Source organism: Callospermophilus lateralis, chromosome 3, assembly GCF_048772815.1.
Source record: "Callospermophilus lateralis isolate mCalLat2 chromosome 3, mCalLat2.hap1, whole genome shotgun sequence".
NCBI lineage: Eukaryota > Metazoa > Chordata > Mammalia > Rodentia > Sciuridae > Callospermophilus > Callospermophilus lateralis.
Window position 1 is genome coordinate 67,293,154 of NC_135307.1, and position 14,216 is coordinate 67,307,369.

At 42.1% G+C, this 14,216-nt stretch overlaps 1 protein-coding gene and 1 long non-coding RNA gene across 6 annotated transcripts in view; one reads left to right on the plus strand and one right to left on the minus strand.

Moving 5' to 3' along the window:
• Syne2 (spectrin repeat containing nuclear envelope protein 2) overlaps positions 1-13,198 on the minus strand; it is a 336,103-nt gene extending 322,905 nt beyond the window's left edge. For 4 of the 5 annotated variants that reach the window (XM_077109148.1, XM_077109147.1, XM_076850387.2 and 1 more), the window contains exon 1: positions 13,126-13,198. The gene's annotated coding sequence lies outside the window, so the exon portion shown is untranslated. Of the gene's footprint in view, positions 1-13,039 lie in introns of all 5 variants that reach the window. The other variant, XM_077109146.1, reaches the window with a different exon arrangement.
• LOC143395272 (uncharacterized) lies at positions 1,694-10,569 on the plus strand. The gene is made up of 3 exons (XR_013090758.1): positions 1,694-1,852; positions 5,879-5,992; positions 10,300-10,569. It is a non-coding gene; the product is annotated as an uncharacterized LOC143395272 (long non-coding RNA).
• Positions 13,199-14,216: the final 1,018 nt, after the last annotated feature.

Below are 14,216 nucleotides of genomic sequence, written 5' to 3' on the forward strand. Positions count from 1 at the left end.
CCTATAAAAACACCATCTGCCAGGGGAGGAGAGGTACCAGGGATTAAACTCAGGGGCTCTCAGCCACTGAGCCACATCCCCAGCCCAATTTTGTATTTTATTTGGAAACAGAGTCTCACTGAGTTGCTTAGTGCCTCGCTTTTGCTGAGGCCGGCTTTGAACTTGCAATCCTCCTGCCTCAGCCTCACGGGATACTGGAATTACAGGTGTGCACCACTGCACCCAGATGCTTTCTCTTTATAATTTGTGAAGGTGCTTAGAATTAAACCTGAGACATAGTATGTACACACAAAAAAATGTCAATTTCCTTCTTTCATAACTGAATTTCCAATTTTTGGCTAGCTATCTTACTAATGTTTGAGCTCAAAAAACCCATCAGGCCACCCCACTTCCACACCATCCAATTCTTCCCTTGTCTTCTCCTATGTTTTCCTTCCCTCAACTAATGGCACCAACATCCTCTTTGGCACCTCGTTTAGAATCTTTCTTCATCACTCACCTGAATTTTTGAAACACACTTTCATTCCCCCACAGACTATGAGAACATAGTCCAAATAATTCTGCATGCAAAATCCACCAAAATCCAACCACAAATCTTCTCTCCACTCTTCTCTTCCACCACATTCTGCCATGAACCTACGCTTTTCTTCAGCCTGAAATCTACTCTCCTCCATTCTCCACCCACAAAAACCTTCTTGGATCATTCGAGACCCAGCTACACACACCCAGCTCAAATGTGCTACAAAATTAGCCATAACTTCCCAAAGCTGGCCCAGGTCAACACTTGCTTTCCGCACCCACTGTCCTTCGCCAGCACCACATTTGGTCCCTCTTCCATTCTAGATCATACTAAAAGACCTGCTAACAAGGCCATCTACCCCATTCCTAGTAATTGAGAACCATGTCCAACTCATTTCTGATTGCACCCAACACCTGTCACCTAGCCCCTGTGCACCGCACCCGTGAATTGAACACGGTAACTTTAATTGCCGTGTGTTCTATAGATACTGTAACTGTTCCCTATGCTATCTCAGCAATACTCACAAATTCTTACAGAATGGCATTTTAGCTTCACTTGCACTCAGAGAGGTTATGTAAGTTGTCCCAATGCATACAGTTAGTTTATGGCGAAGCTAGGATTTGAACCAACGTCAGGCTGACTTCAGAAGCCATCCCATCACTTCACTATACCACAGACATTTCTAAAATTCACTCCTTCCTCTAGCAGTTACGCACAGGGGAGTAGTAAGCTGAAAACCTCAGTAAATTACACTTTATCCCATCGGCACACGGAGGCCATTTGGGTTTTGCTACAGTCCAGGAGCATGCACAGGCAGATTCACTGTGTCCCACATTCATTTATTTTTCTCCTTTCCTACCCTGACTCCCACTCAGTCCACTTAACCTGAAAACAAATCAAACAAAAAATGATTGAGAAGGTAGAGCCAGGAAAAGTATTCAAGCCTTCATTCTTCGTGGTACATACATCAACATATATAAAGTTTAACAGGCATGGATAATGCCAAAGAATATGCTGGATCACTTCAGAACATGCTCTCCCTGCTCAAACCTGAAATCAACAGCAGTTGCTAAGAAAACAGACAGCCAACTACAAAACACCGTGATGACTCAGGGAAGGAGGAGCCAGCTCACCCTCCAAGGCTCAGAAACATCACCAACAGAGAGTCTTTGTGACCAAATCATCAAAGTGTGGATACAAGCATTCAGGAGTTCCTTCTCATCCAGGTCAGAAGGGAATATAATCAGCTCTGGACTAAACACTTGGAGAGAATTAATTATTACCCAACAGAGTTGAAGCTTCCTACGATGAAAAAAAGTACAGACTCCAAAGGTAACATACTCTCTTTTAAACAAAGACCTATTAACAGAGGAAAAAAATTCTTACTTAATGTCATCAAATGAATGATTATAAAGGATATTTTAACAAGAGCATGCTAGTAACCTATTTCCATTGCTAACACAAAAGTGTAAATAATAAAACACATGTTTAACTTGTGTTTTATTAATAACAGAACTTACAAGTCATTTCTCTTTTTCCCCCTCTCTCTGAATCACTAGCTCAAATTTTTTAAATAAAAGTTCTAATATACGGTAATCTACCAAACAATCCCATCATGCGTTGGCTACAACTTCCCATAGCATTAATAGCTTAGAGATATTTGAGTTGTGGGGTTTTTGTTGTTGTTGTTGCTTTTGTTTTTATGTTGTTTTTTTTTTTGTTTGTTTTTAATTTGGGGGGCTGGTAGAAGGGTCGTGAACAATTTTACTTATTTTGTTGAAATTTACGCTAAAAATTTCCTCCTGAGTCAGGCTGGGGTTGTAGCTCAGAGGTAGAGAGAGCTAGCGCGCATGAGGCACCAGGTTTGACATTCAGCACCACATAAAAAATTAATTAATTATTAATTAATTAATTAAAAGTATTGTGTCTATCTACAACTAAAATAAATGAATAAACAGATTTCCTCCTGAGCAATTAGCATTTTTAAATTAAAATTAGCTAACTCCTATGGTATGATCCCTTAAGTAATGAATCATACAGAAGCAGCTAAGCATGAAGATATTAGTCCTAAGTGATACAATCAGCTTTTCCTCAGGACACTGCACTGTGCTCCTAAGCCAAAGCATAAGGAGACAGGCGCCATGTTGTGTAAATCAATTCTGCCCTTCCCCTCCAAACACCTCACAGCACCTCACAGCCTGATCTCTGACAAAATACGTTATCTCTAACCTTGAAGAAAAGCCTGCATGTACTCTTTTCACTAAGATGAGTAAATGTTTCCCCCTTTTGGGTGCTGGGGATGAAACCCATGGGCCTCCACAGATATTAAGTATGCACTCACCACTGGGCTACCTCCCCAGCCCAAGGATTTTTTCTTTTAATTACCATGCATCCTCATAAAAATAAATAAACAAAATAAAAGTATTGTGTCCAACTACAACTAAAAAATAAATATTAAAAAAAGAGGGGGCCTGGGGTTGTGGCTCAGCGGTAGAGTGCTCGCCTAGCACATGCGATGCCCTGGGTTTGATCTTCAGCACCACATAAAAATAAATAAATAAAATAAAGGTATTAGGTCCAACTACAACTAAAAAATAAATATTAAAAAAATCCCCCATGCATCCTGACATGCTATATAAGTTTTCTTTCTAAATGAGGCAACATAAATTGCTGAAATGAATCATTAGAATTCTTAATTCACATGCAAAAAATATATTTTTAAGTTGTTAATGAGCTTTCATTTTATTTATTTATTTATATGCAGTGCTGAGAATCAAACCCAGTGCCCCACACATGCTAGGGGAGCACTCTACTGCTGAGCCACAAGCCCAGCCCATGGTACACTTATTTTGAATGGATTTTAGGCTAATAGGAATGCATATATACATGTGTCCACATTGGTTGTTTTGTTTTACCCACGTATGTATAAATAAACTCTGGATAAATCTGACTTATCATTCATGTGGTTCAGTTTCAAATTTATATCAAATACCTTATTATCTCAAATAATTAAAAATCTAACTATTTATGGATGAAATGATATGATGTATGAAAATTGCTTCAAAATAATTCAGCAAATAGGGGATAGGAAAGGGCAAAGTTAAAACCAGGTTGGCAGAAGTTGATTTTTTTTTTTTTTTTTTTTGAAACTGGGTCTCTCTACTTTCCCAAGCTGGCCACAAGCTCATGAATCTTTTGCCCCCAGGTCCCCAGCAGCTGGGATTACAGTTGTCCACCATCCACCAACACTCACAGCCCTGGACATAATTATTGGCACTGACTAAGGGCTACACAGGAGTTCATTTTACTATTATCTCTGCTTTTGGATATATTTGAAGTTCTTCATATTAAAAAAATTTTAAATCAATTTATTGGATGGCAATCCCAAAAAATCAAAGACCGAATGTTCTCTTTGATATGTGGATGCTAGCACACAACAAGTGGGGACAAGGGAAGAATAGAAGTTCAATGGATTAGACAAAGGGGAATGAAGGGAAGGGAGAAGGAAGGGAATGGACAAGACAGTAGAATGAATCGAACATAACTTTCCTATGTTCATATGTGAATACATGACCAGTGAAACTCCACATCATGTACAACCATAAGACTGTGATCCTAATTAGAGTAAGTTATACTCTATGTATATATGTCAAAATACACTCTACAGTTATGTATATTTAAAAAGAACAAATAAAAAATATTTTTTTAAAAAATTCACTGCTTGGGGGTACAAAGACAATTGACTTTTGTCCCAGTGCAATCACAACTTTATCATTTTTGAATTTGTTTCATCTACATTACAATATTGTTGGGGGGAGCTTGTTTGTATGTTTGTTTACAGTACTAGGTATTGAACCTAGGGATGCTCTACATTAAGCTACATCCCCAGACCTATTTTTATTTTTTATTTTGAGGCAAGGTCTAGCTAAGATGCCTAGGCTAGTCTTGAACTTGTGATCCTCTTGTCTCAGCTTCTTGAGTCTGTGGGATTACAGGTGTGCACCACCACACCCAAAGCAATTAAAGTTTATTTCTTATTTTATTAGTATAAACTAGTGCTCTTCACCAATACCACATTTCTAAACCACATTCACAGATTTGAAGAGCTGGAAAAAAATCTCAGAGATCATCTAATCCTCCACATCTACCTGTAGTTCATAGACGTAGCAGCAGCAGAATCACTTTTAAGCCTTGTTAAAGACAAATTGCTGGGCCCCACCATCAAGGTTTTGATTCTATAGGTTGGCTGCTGCTGGTCCCCAAATGACACTTTGAGAACCACTGCTGTTCTGTTTTACTCTGTAGCAGTCACCAGTTATCTCACCAGGACTCCTTTCTCCTAGTAGATATCTGGCTAAGGGCAAGGGGCACTGATTTTCATCAATGTGACAGAGTCTAGAAATAATAAATATTTACAAAATAAATTACTTGTTGAATGAATGAATTGAACAGGGATACATTTGCATAGCCAGACAGAAAAGAGCTACTCCCAGAGGACAAACTGCAAACACTGGCAGTCCCTAAAGGAAGACAAAAAGTCAGTCGAAACTAGAGCAGCAAGCAGATGCAAACTGTAGAGGAACCCCACTCCTGCATCTCAGATTGCAGTTTTCAATCAATATGGACATGAATAAGTACAAGCTTGAGACTCATTTTTATCAGATGTGTTTCCCTGACCCAAAGTGCTGGAAGAAAGTGCTTTTCAACACACACCATCAAGAGAGAGAAATGCATTCAAACTCAGCTTTCAAATTTCTCAGGGTCTGGAAAATGTCAACATGGATGAATTACTTCTCCCCATCCACCTCCCTCTTTCTCATGCTACTCAGAAAAAAGAAAGCAAGCCAGGGCACCCATGGGCTGGCGAGTGCTCCAATTCCAGGTGTTCTGCTTTTCTAATATCTGTAGTACACTAAAACACCTTCCTAGTGCAGCAATCACCTGCCCTAAAACAATTCTGTGGATTTGGTTTGATAAGATGAACTATGTTCTGATTTCTGAATATCACTTCTTTAAGAGTTTAACTTTACAAACTAGTAAATACATGAGAATCCAATAACCTAAACCCTATTTACTTTTTCATTTAACAATATTAAAATAAAAAATATAACCAGTGTAACTGCATGGATAAATACATGGGTTTTATTTTGTCTTGTTTTCTTATTTAAAAGATAATTAGCTACTCAAAAAAAAAAAGAGGATAATAATGTAGTATGGGGTTTAGAACAGATGAAAAGTATAATGTATGACAATAGCATAAAGACCAAGAGAATTCAAAATTTACTATTAAGATTTTTTTTATTTATTTTATTTTTTTAGTTGTTGATAGACTTTTTTTTTTTATAATGCGGTGCTAAGGATCAAACCCAGAGCCTCACACATGCCAGGCAAGTGCACAACTGCTGTGCCACAGCCACATCCCCCTATTACGAAGTTCATACTGGACATGAAGTGATATAATGTCATTTGCAGGTAAATTGTGGTGTGTTTAAATAATTACTGAAATAATAGAAACAAAGAACAATAACTAATAAGAATGTGTGTGTGTGTGTGTGTGTGTGTGTGTGTGTGTGTGTGTGTGTGTGTAAAACAGAATCACTAAAAATATTTAATTAGTTCATGGGTTGGGAGCATAACTCAGTGGTAGAGTTCTTGCCAGGTATACATGTGGCCCTGAGTTCAATACCAGCACCACAGGAGGAGAAAATTTTCATTTAATTCCAATGAAGATAGAAAATGAGGAAAAGGATACAAAAAGCAGATGAGAAAAACAGAAAACAACCTTATTGACTTAAATAATATAATATTATTAATCACTATAAATGTCTAAATAGCCCAAATATCTAAAGATGGCCTGGCACAGTGGTACATGCCTGTAATCCCAGCAACTCAGAAAGCTGAGGCAGGAGGATCTCAGGTTTGAGGCCAGCCTGGGCAAATTAGCAAGACCCTGTCTCAAAATATAAAGTAAATAAAAAGGGCTGGGGATGTAGCTCAGTAGTCAAGCCATTGTCTAGCACCTGCAAGTCCTGGGTTTAATTCCTAGTATCACCATTAAAAAAAGAAAGAAAGAAAGAAAAAAACAGAGTGAAAAATTGATAAACCTCAAGCCTAGAGTTTCTCAACTTCAGCACTTCTGACGTTTTGGTTGAATGACTGATTTCTCCTTTGAGATGATCTCTCCAGTGGCAAGATATTCAGCAACATCCTTGACCTCCACCCACTAGTAGATGTCAAGAGCAAATGCCCCTTGCCTTAGCCTAGACATTGTCTCCAAACATCATCTCCAGAAACTGCCAAATATTCCTGGCAGGGTGAGGCAAACTTTCACCCATACTCTGCACCATAAACAAAAATTAATGCAAGGCTAATGTACCTAAAAGTAAAACTAAAAATTATAAGTCTTTTAGGGAGAAGAAGAAGAAGGAGAAGGAGAAGGGAAAGAGGAAGGGGGAAGAGGAGGAGGAGGAGGAGGAGGAGGAGGAGGAAGAAGAGGAAGAGGAAGAAGAAGAAGAAGGAGAAATAGGACCTTGTGACTTGAGTTAGATAAAGACTTCTTAGATATAACACCAAAGTACAGTCCATAAAGAATAAACTGATAACTTGGATTTCATCAAAATCATGAACAGTAACTTCAAAGGATACTTAAGAGAATGAAAGACATGGTTATGGTTTGAATGTCTCCTCCAAAACTGCTAAAATGTAATTGACATTGTAACTGTATTAGAGGTGATAAATTGATGATATCATGGTAGGAATGGATCTTACCCTCTTTTCTCTTCTACAGCAGGATGGTTCAACAAGAAGGTCCCCAATAGGTGCCAGCCCCTGCAAGCCTTTAGAATTGGCTTAGCTAATAAATTTTTGTCCATTATAAATTTCCCAGTCTGTGGTATTCTGTTATACCTGCACAAAACTGACTGAGACAAAACCAAAAGCTAATATTTGCAAATGATGGATCTGATAAAGGACTTGTATTCAGAATATGCAAAGAATCTTCAAAACAAGACAAGAAAAATGGCACAAAATGTGCACACTTCAACAAAAGAGATATATGGGTGGCAAATAAGTATATAAAAGATACTCATTAATCATCAAGAAAATGCAAATTAAAACCACAAGGAGATCCCACTATTAGTCTGCCCATGAGAAACCTGACTATACCAACTGTTGGCAAAGATTTGGAACAACTGAAACTCTCAAACACTACTTTGGGAGTGTAAAATGACATAATTGAGATTGGAAAAGTATGATTGTTTCTTTAAGTTAAATAACCACTTGTCATATTATCCAGTCATTTTACCTTACACATTGACCCCAGGGGAAATAAAAGCAGTTGTCCAAAGACTGTATACAATGTTCATAGCATTTTTACTTTTAATAGCCAAAGACAGGAAGTAACCCAAATGTCTGTCAAAGGTATATAGATAAATGCCCTGAGGTTTATCAATAAAATGGAATATTTCTAAGCAATAAAAAATATTGGGTTGGGGCTGTGGCTCAGAGGTAGACTGCTCATGTGTGGGGCACTGGGTTCAATCCCCATCACCACATACAGATAAAATTAAGATATTGTGTCCACCTATAACTAAAAAATAAATATTTAAAAAAATATATTGATACACACAATATCATGGCTAAGTCTCAAAATTAATTATCCTAAGTGAAAGAAGTCAAGCCAAGAAGAGAACATACTGTACATTTCTATTCATGTAAATTTTTTTAATTTTATTTTTGTACACAAATGGAGCACAACTTTTCATTTCTCTGGTTGTATATGACGTAGAGTCACACCATTCGTGCAATCATACTCATACATAGGGGTAATAACGACAATCTCATTCCACCATCTTCCCTACCTCATGTAAATTTTTAAATGCCAACATACCCATAGAGTCAGAATACTATCACTGGTTGTTTGGGAAAGGGGAGATCTAGGGTGAAGCAAGAGGTTGGGAAAGAGATGGCTTCACAGGTCTATGTGTAAGTCAAAACCTGGTTAGTCCCAGCATGGTGGCACGTGCCTGTGGTTCTACTACTCGGGAGGCTGAGGCAGAAGGATACCTTGAGTGCAGAAGTTCAAGATGTACCTTGGCAATATAGTGAGACCCCATCTCAAAAAATAAAACCAAATAAAAATATTTAATATTAAAATTTAAATATGGGCATTTACTATGTGCCAATTATATTCAATAAAGCTGTTTAAAAATTTATCATGTAAAACTGAAAATTTAAGATAACAATCAAAAAAGAATATAGAGCAGCACCCTCCCCCACAAAAAAAAAAAAAAAAGCCCTCAAAATTTCATGAACAATTACAGGCTCACACATAAATGATTTTATACTATTCCAGACATAATCATTTACTTGGTGACAATAGGAAAGGGGGCATTCGACACCAGTCAAAGCAAGTCTTGCTATTTTTAATGTTAACATTATTAACATAGTCTTGCTATTTTTAATGTTAACATTATTTCTCAATTTAACTGAACCTAAACTGAAAAATTTCATAATAATAAAAAAGGGAAAAATTATTTCATTTTTTCAAATTTGGCCTTCCCACGCCAAGGCAGAACTAGGTGCTTCTCTCCTCTCACAGCCCCCAGGGGTACATCTTTTCTGCCACTGCCACATGTACATTGCAATGACTTGTCTTTCGATCTTGGCATAGTAGGGATACATCGATGCTCTGGAGTCAGAGCCTGGCTTCCTATCTTTGGCTCTGCCATTTGCTGTTATCTCAGAAGGATATTTTATCTACCCAATAACCAGGTTTTTTTTTAACTATAAAAATGGGGCTAATAGTGACTATATGAGGATTCCATGTGACTCTCTCAAAGGCCCTGCATGATCTGACACCTGATCAGCACTCCGTCACTTGGTTCCACCCTCCCTTGAGTTGACTGTGCTCAGCCACAGCGACCTTCTCACTTCCAATAAATCTACACACAGCTGAGCTCTCCTGCCACAAGGCCTTAACTCATGACGTCTCTGCCTGATCTCCCTTCACGCCTGTCTCTTCTCCACAACCTCTTACCCCACAGCAGCATGGCTCATCTCCGAGGCTCAGCTTCAATGTCACCTCCAGAGAGGCCTTCCACTAGTAACCCAGGAGCCTCGGGTTACTCTATGTCTCAGCACTCAGTTGTCCCTTTGCATTCAACAATGGTCGTGCAACAGATGGTTATTGTGGACTACAACATGTCAGGCATTGTTCCAAGACCTAAAGACCCAGCAGTCATAAAAGGCCTCTGATAGAGTTCTGATGGAGTGTGCGACCCAGTGGAGGAAGACAGACAAAAAGCAAGAAACAACATATTTTAGACAGCCATAAGTGCTATGGAGACAAAAGAACAAATCATGAGAGTAGGAATGTGAGGATGGTTGTGAATTTAAATTTGGAGGTTAATGAAGGTTCTCTGAGACTATACCATGGGACAAAGAAGTGAAGTGGGTCAGGGAGAGAACCATCACAGATATGGGAGCTGGGGGACAGCGGGCATCCAGGCAGAGCATAGTAAGTCCCCAAAGCCTAAAAAACAGCAAGAGAGCGTGTTTGGCTGTACACACATGAGTAAGGAAGAGAGGAACGGGAAAGGTCAAGAAGGTAATGAGATTAAGGAGCGGAGAACCTGAACAGGCAGCACTGAGGGCCACTCACTCAGAGGGAGATGGGATGCCACTAGAGGGTTTTGAACAGAAGAGTGGGATGATTTATGTTCTCAGACCTGTGATTAGTTAAGTAATGCATTTTATTTTCTGCTTATCTTCCGCACTAGATAAGGGAAGGAACCACAGCTGCCTGGTGTACCATCGTAACCCCAGCCCCTAGCACTGGAGGTACACAATAAAACTTCCAGACGAATGAGGTGATCTGTGAAAATGAACATTCTATAAGTGGGTACTAGTATTTTCTAGATCTCCAGGATCTAGCACAGTGACTGTATATGATAGAATATTATTTGAATAAATGAGTAATTCTGTGACATTATTGAAAATCTACACTTGAAACACGATGAATGAAATTTTTTAAAACTGTAAAAAATTAAATAAAACATGATGAGTAATGACAAATAAATTATTTTTCATCCTTGCCTTATTAAAGGGACTGATTCAGTCTTTTTTTTTTTTTTTTTTTTTAAATACTAGGGATTGAACTCAGGGACATTTGATCACTGAGCCACATCCCCAGCCCTATTTTGTATTTTACTTAGAGACAGGGGTCTCACTGAGTTACTTAGTGCATTGCTTTTGCTGAGCCTGGCTTTGAACTTGTGATCCTCCTGCCTCAGTCTCCCAGGCTGCTGGGATTATAAGCATGCGCCACAGCACCCAGCCTTGATTCAGTTTGTAAATGTCCAATTAAACTCTCACCTTATGCTATTAAGGACATTACTTAATAACTGCATTGTAACTCAGTTCTTTAAAATGCTGCAGCCAGGGCTGGGGATATAGCTCAGTTAGTATACAGCTTCTCTGTATGTACAAGGAAGGCCCTGGGTTCAATCCCCAGCACCATTAAAAAAACAAAAACAAAAACACTGCAGCCAGTGCCCTGATGCACACCTGTGATTCCAGAGACTGGGGAGACTGAGGCAGAATGAATTTCAAGACACCTAGGCAACTTAGGGAAACCCTGTCTCAAAATAAAAAAGACTAGGGAGTGGTCCTGGTTTAATCCCCAAGACCAAAAAACAAAAACTGCAATATCCTTTTTCCTCATTTGATACTGGGATTGTACCCAGGGCGTTTTTCCACTGAGCTATATTCCCAACCCTTTTAACTTTTTATTTTGAGACAAGGTCTGGCTAAGTTGCTGAAGGCCTCCGTAAATTACTGAGGCTGGCCTCAAACTTGCAATCCTCCTGCCTTGGCCTCCTGTGTTCCAGCCGATGGAATAACAGGCATGCACCCTGGCACTTGGTTTAAAACAATCTTAAATGTACAAAGCTGGCTGATCCAAATTGGTTTGATTTTGAATCTTGCAACCAAATAAAAACTCATAACTCAAACATGTGGACAAAGACATAAACATTTCCACTTTTTTACTCATTTTGACATCTCCAGACTTTTCATCATGAAAACTTCATGTGAATGACACCTGTTCCCACGGCCAGGAGGGCAGAGTGCGGAGGGGACAGGCAGGTGCGGCTGAGGCCACACAGTAATTATCTCAGGAAAAACCCTGGGGAGCCTGAACAGTTTTCCAGAAGGAAAACTGGAGAAGCAGTCATGCATCAAAATATGGAAACGCACCAACTATTCCATTCCATAAAAACCTTTAAGGCGTTTATGGTATCTCGGTGGCAAGTACCTGAGTGGTGAGAAGCCCAGGTATGTTTCACTGCATTACCCACCTCTGAAAAGAATAGAATTCATCCTAGTATAACTACACACAGTATCTGCGACGAGGCCTTGGGATCTATGGAAACTTGTAGAAAGGCAGATAAAAGTTGCTTGAAATCAAACAAACTTTAAAAAAAAAAAAAAAAAAAAAGAGCGTCGCAAAAGTGTTCCGCGGCTAGACAGAACCCTCACGGTCTGGCTCCGACTTGCTGGTGCTTGTACACAATCGCGCCTACTGGCATCCAGCTCAGACTCTCCCTTCCACTAGGGGAGGGGAAAATAATAACTTTCGGAAATAGCAGGCGTCCACAAAAGCAAAGGTTACGCAGGACTTATCGACTTCCACCTAATAAAGCGGCTAATGTTGTTGGGAGCAGCACTGATTCCATACGCAGCTCCTCCTGCCCCGCGCCCCCTCTGAACAGAAGGAAAATAACCTAAGGAGAAGGTGCTATCGTCAGACCCTAAAGGCAATTTCAGACAACAAAGACCCCAAGCAATCAAAATGGAATTATAATCCCAGCCGTCCGAGTGGCCCCCATCCAGCCTAGCCGAGGCGCTGGGCCGCCCCGCCCGCCGCTGTTCCTCGAGCGCCGGGGCTGGCGGGTCCCCTCCAGCCCCCATGCGTCCGGGCCCGCAGGTTCTCGGTCCCGGGGGCGAGCCTCGTACCGCCCACGATTTTGCAATCTCTGCGCCGCAGCTCTGCCGTTCTATCTCACGCGGTGTTCAAAATCTTTCCCGCCCAGGCGTGACGCGAGGAATGAAAACAATTAGCCCACCCCGAGCTCTGGGGCCTGCGCCCAGGCGGGGGCAGCCGGAGGACCCGGCCGACGTCCCGCGCCGCCCCTTCCCGAGCTCGGCGGACCGGCGGGCTGGGGCCCGGAGGTGACACAAAGAAGCCGGAGAGACAAACGCCACCCGATGGTGCTCGCTCCAATCCCCGGAGCGCCCCGCCCGCTGACAAGTTTGCAGCGCCCTGCACGCATCCCGCTCTCCCCACCCGCGCAAAGTTTCCCGTGGCCGGGCTCGGACCCCGGCCTCTGGTCGGTTGGCGTCTCCCGTAGCCCCCGCCCCCGGTGGGGGACCTTCCCCTTCTTCACCAGGGCACCTTCCCCTCCCTCCCGCTCTCTCCGGGGTGCACCAGGGTGCTGGGGCCCCCGCCGCCGCGCTCACCCGCCGTCCGGCCGGCCGAGAGGCGAGGGCACGGGCCGGGGCCGCCCCAGATCGGCGCTCCGTTTGCCCCTCTCCCTAGATCGCACCTTTCGCTGGTTTTCGGTCTCGTTTTTTCGGTCCAGCCGAAGGCTCTGGTCGCAGCACAGCGCGCTCCGCTCCTCGGCGCTCGGAAGCTACAAACCACGCCCCGCGCCTTCCCCGCCCGCCGCCCGCCGAGTCCCGCGCTCGCCGCTCCGCGGCCACTGTGGAGCGCGCCGCCTGCGCCGGAGGCGGAGCAGCTGGCCTCCCCCGGGGGCCCCGCCACAGCCCGGCCACCCAACTTTCTTTGGGTGGTTTGGAACCTCAGAGGTAGTGCGAGGGAGATGCTAGCTCCGAAGGCAGGTTAACGCCCCTTTTCGTACCCGCGGCTGGGGGAAAAGGGGTTATAAACTCTCTTAAAACCCTTTTCTGGCTACTTCAGCTTCTCCAACACTCGTGAGCTCCTGGGTCTTGGAAGTAGGGGTAAGAGAACAGATCTGCGGTTAGCCACCAGATTTGATCAAGTCTTTTAACCCTTGTGGTCCCTTTGCATAACGAGAAATTTTGACTCAATGACTTTAAGGATCTGGATCACTGTCTCTTTCAGGGTCTTACAGTGGTACAGACCTCAGGGTCACCTGAAGCAGTGGGGTGGCGCTTGTTAACAATGCAGATTACTGTCTCTGGCTCCTCCTAGATGCGAGGAAATGGGGAAAGCTGCATGAATGTAACAGCTCCGCGTAGTTCATCCAGGTCTGAAAATTCAATGGGAACTGGATCCTTGGGAATCCGTCCTGCAGGTGCCAGTCTGATTTTTCCAGCAAATTACTCAATCCCAACTAGGAGCGGTGGCGCACGCCTGTGATCCCTGCGGCTCAAGAAGCTGAAACGATCGAGAGTTCAAAGCCAGCTTCAGCAAAGCTAGGCGCTAAGCAACTCAGTGAGACCCTGTCTCTAAATAAAATACAAAATAGGCCTGGGGATGTGGCTCAGTGGTTGAGTACCCCTGAGTTCAATCCCCAGTACTCCTCCCTCCAAAAATTACTCCATCCCTTTGGACTCAGGATGATGTCACGACTCCCAGTCACCTCTTGCCAGTTGCTATTAATTATGACACTTGAAGTCCTACATAAGAGGTATCACCTCACTATTATTACAT